Raw genomic sequence first — 4,956 nt, forward strand, 5'->3', positions numbered from 1 at the left:
TAAGTGCCATCAAGAGGTATAACAGGCAGAATGGTAACAACAAGCTGAACACGAGCCATTTAAAGGTGGCTTGTCCTACTAAGCCTATCTATGTGAGTGAATCTCTAACTTACAAGGCAAAGAGATTGTATTATCTAGCCAGGGAGTTTGCTAAAACAAATGATTATCACTTCTGTTGGACTTCAAATGGAGTCGTCCATCTCCGGAAAAGAGAAAATGGTCCGGTAATAAGGATCAATGCAGAGGAGGATTTTTCGAAAATGGTCAAATGACTAGGCTTGCAGGATGTTAGTCATTGTTTCGAAGCAAACATTAGATATAGGATACTTTTATGACTTGTTTATTGCATGTACTTATTTTGGTTGTTACTTAAAATTTTAATTTATTGTGACGTCCAAAACCAACAAATTATCACACAATCATACTTAGATAGAATTACTGCACAAACTTCACTCAGAGAATTTCCCTTGCTTGCTTGCCCTCTTACATACTTCTTCTGCAGACAATATGTCTCCCTGCCAGAGTCCCAGGTTCATAAGGCTTTACATTTGCTGCCATAAATGATCTTTTAAATTATATCGACAGTTTCTCCTTATGCGAGTCACTCATGTGCAGACCGGAAGAGTGTTCTACATATATTCAAAATTCTGATAATAAAATTAACGTTGTAGCCCAAAATATACGAAGCATGAATGCTAATATGCCAGGTCTCTAGGTCTAATTGAACAGATTGGGGATACACTGTGATATCATTATTCTATCAGAATGCTGACTATCGTGTAACCCAAATCTACCGTCTCTGTGTGGATATAATCATTTTGCCTCATCACATACTTACAACCAAAATGATGGGGTCATTGTGTATGTTAATAGCTCTTTTACTAATATCTCTGTATATGAGCCTGAAGTTTTAGAAGTTAACTGTTTAGTAATTAAAATTGGATATGAAATAGCTATTTTAGCAATATATAGGCCTTTTGCTTTCTTGAATATCACAAACTTCCTTAACTCCCTAGATCAAGTTCTATCCGGACTCGCAGGCTTCAAAAATATTTACATCATGGGTGATATTAATATCGATATAACTCAGGGGCGGGAAAACTCACAGGCATTAGATTACCTTGACCTTATAGCTCATCATGGTCTCCTTTCAGGCCATTTTTTTCCAACGCATGGCGCTTGTTATGACCATACAATATTGAAAACGTCAATAGAAGCAAAATGTCTAGTTGTAGAAACTACCCTCACTGATCATAACACTGTTATTCTATCACTCTCAACAAAGAAGACACTGACGAAACGGACAGTTATCAAAATTGATGAAGCTAAACTGGAGGATACCGTAAAAAATATTGACTTTTGTCCAGTTTTTACTTGTACAAATCCCAATATTGCCATTCAATATTTAATTGACCCACTAATGCAGGCTATAGCTTCATGCAGTTGACCGTATAATGCATCTATAAAGCGTATAACAATCAAACCATGGATCACTCCCGGACTTTTAAGGTGTATGAGGCATAGAGATTCTTTACACAAAAAAATGAAAAAGAAACCACACGACGAGACGGAAAAATTGGTATACAAAAGATATCGTAATTATTTAAATAGCTTATTAAAAAGAATTAAAAGGGAATATGAAAAAGCTGAATTACATAAAGCTAAAAACAATAATAAAATGGCTTGGCAAGTAATTAAAGAAATAACAAATTTGAATAAAAAACAACCTTTGCAAACTGATCTACTTAAACTAAAAAACTCACCACAATACTCTGTAGATGAGGTAAACCGATTCTTCGCCAATATTGGCAAAGATTTAGCGGATAAAATTACACCAGATCCAAATTTCCAAATCAATTCCCAAATTAACCCCAACTCACTTGTATTGCTCAAAATAGATGAAGATGAAGTGGAACGGCAAATAAATTCGTTAAAACCCGACAGTGCTCCTGGATGGGATAACATCTCCCCTAAATTTATACAAACTTATAAAAAAGTAATAATCCCTCCTCTGACTTATATATGTAATTTATGTCTATCGTCAGGTGTATTTCCAGATATTCTGAAAAGAGCTGTCATAATACCTATGCACAAGGCTGGGGATCGAAAATCGTATTAACCTCTCAGCTGCTGTGGCGCATATGTGCGCCACTACCGTAATCTGCTGTGGCGCACATATGCGCCAACTGTCCGAGACAACTTATAACTCGATTTTAAGCTAAAAATACATATCGTTATGATTTAAAATTGCTTAATTTACATCTCAAACATACTCAGCAACCACAGACAATAGAAATTAATTTGTTGAAAAGTGCAACCGTCATTGGTATCCCCAAGCCGGGTAAGGACCCGGCTAACCCCTCCTCCTACCGACCCATCAGCTTGCTCAACACCATGGGCAAGATCTTCGAACGCATTATACTCGCTCGGCTGAAAGACTATATAGAGTCTAAAAGCCTCATCCCCGACGAGCAATTTGGCTTTAGGGCCAAACACTCGTGCGTCCAACAAGTGCACCGCCTCACGGAGCACATTCTCTATAATAAAAATAGGGGCTGGAAAACGGGATCGGTCTTCTTCGACGTGGCCCCGGCGTTTGACAAAGTATGGCACCAAGGTTTGATTTTCAAACTTGTTCGCATAGGGCTGCCATCCTCTCTCGTGCGCATCTTACGAGACTTTTTGTCAAACCGCTCGTTCCGCTACCGTCTGGAGGGCTGTCTCTCGTCGCCCCGCCCCATTCGAGCAGGAGTCCCGCAAGGATCCGTGCTATCCCCGACCCTATACTCGCTATACACTAGCGATTTTCCGCGAACCCCGAATGTGGAAGTAGCGCTCTATGCTGACGATACGGCACTCTATTCCTCCTGCAAACAACCGGCCACCATAGCCAAACGACTCCAACAGGCCATCAAGGCTCTGGAGGAGTGGTTCCGTCTATGGAGGATCGAGGTAAATCCCACGAAGAGTACAGCAGTGTACTTTTCAAGGGACCCCGCCATCACCACGAGACCCCGCCGGGGAGGCTCAACGCCGATCGTTGGCACCCTTCAGATTTATGGCAGGCCCATCTCCTGGGCCAAACAAGCCAAATATCTAGGAGTCACCCTAGACAGTCGCATGACGTTTGGTCCTCACATCAAACGCGTCAAAAACAGAGCTGCCTTGTACCTCTACAAGCTCAGCCCCATGATCGTCAACCCAAAAATGTCGTTTAGAAATAAACTGACATTATACAAGTTGTGCATCCGCCCCGTCCTCTGCCAGCGTGTGTTTTGCACACGCGGCAAAATCCAACATTGTATTGCTCCAACGCATACAAAATAGATTCCTCCGAAAGGCTACCGGGGCCCCCCGGTACACCAGAATGAATGATCTTCACAGGGAACTGGAAATCCCATCGATCGTTCGTTACTTTAAAGAAACGTCCCAACGTTTTTTGATCGAGCTCCCTCCCACCCGAACCCATTGGTAGTGCAAGCTGCCAATTATGCCCCCGCACCCAACGCAAGGTACAGACGACCAAGGGATATTCTCATCGATCCGGATGACCCCATTACGGCCGCTGTCCCCCCCTCAGACCCCCTACCGTCCCAACAGAGGCACCGTGCCAACATACTCGCGTTCATACACCGCGTTCGCCGACGCGGAGAAGTAGGACTAGTGGCCGGTTTACTAGGTACCGCCCCGCGGCGGCACCCGGTGGATCCGCCACTTAGTCGGCCCTTATGGCAGTTGAACACTAGGTTCAACCTACTCGGGTGGCGCCAAAGCCGAGGTTCGTCCCACTTTGGGAACCCTTTGAGCAGCCACTGCGTCGGCAGGAGGCCCTTCAGGCCCCGCCACTAAAAGTCCGGTTAAGTTGTAAAGCCCTTCAGGCAACAACAAGTAATTTTTATAAAAAAAAAAACAATATTATTCATAAAGTCCAAATCATGTGGCAAAAGCCATTATTCCTGAAGTGCTAAAATATGGGAATTTATACATAAATCCCTTACATGTTGTACCGAGCGGTTAACTGATTTACAGTTGTATGAAATTATCCTTAACTTATCTGTATTTTGTACATCCATATTTTATTTTTTAGTTGCCACGGTATCACTTCTTATTGGACGCTGTTGACGATATCTTCTGAATATCTAACCCTCTGACCAAAAAACTTTAGTCAAAAATGTCTTCAGTTTCGATGTGGAAATAGTTATTTTAAATGAATTAAAATTTGGTTCTTGTGTCTCCTGTAATATTTCTATTAGGGAATATTCCTGTTTCATCACTTTGATAGAATCTATTATGTCATTCTCTGGTATATGTTTCTTCAATCTAGATAAGTATATACAGGCATTTGACTCCGCTGCTTGTAATTTAGTACTTATTTGTGAAGTACCTCGAATATTCCTATATTTATACGTATCAGGCCGTTTCTTAACTACTTTCGTAAAACCATTGTCATCTTTTTCGTTCGAATCATTGCACATTTTTGCTATATCCCTAAAGGAAGGAATATACGTTGTCTCTTTAGTAGCGTTTTTTTTTTATGAAATATCTTGTTGTTGCCTGAAGGGCTTTACAACTTAACCGGACTTTTTGTGGCGGGGCCTGAAGGGCCTCCTGCCGACGCAGTGGCTGCTCAAAGGGTTCCCAGAGTGGGACGAACCTCGGCTTTGACGCCACCCGAGTAGGTAGAACCTAGTGTTCAACTGCCATAAGGACCGACTAAGTGGCGGATCCACCGGGTGCCGCCGCGGGGCGGTACCCAGGGGGGTGACACTCCATAGTAACTTGACGTTTCGGAAAGATAGAGGTGCCCTCTAGACGTTGTCCCCAAACTAGTATCGAAAGGGATGCCCACAGTAAATCGTTGAGTTTCAAAACTCGATTCCTTCATCATCGATTTACAAACAAAATAATTTTTGGTTGCTTTGCTGCTGTATTAAATATAAAAAAAATAATTTAAAC

Source organism: Amyelois transitella, chromosome W (assembly GCF_032362555.1).
Source record: "Amyelois transitella isolate CPQ chromosome W, ilAmyTran1.1, whole genome shotgun sequence".
Classification (NCBI taxonomy): Eukaryota; Metazoa; Arthropoda; class Insecta; order Lepidoptera; family Pyralidae; genus Amyelois; species Amyelois transitella.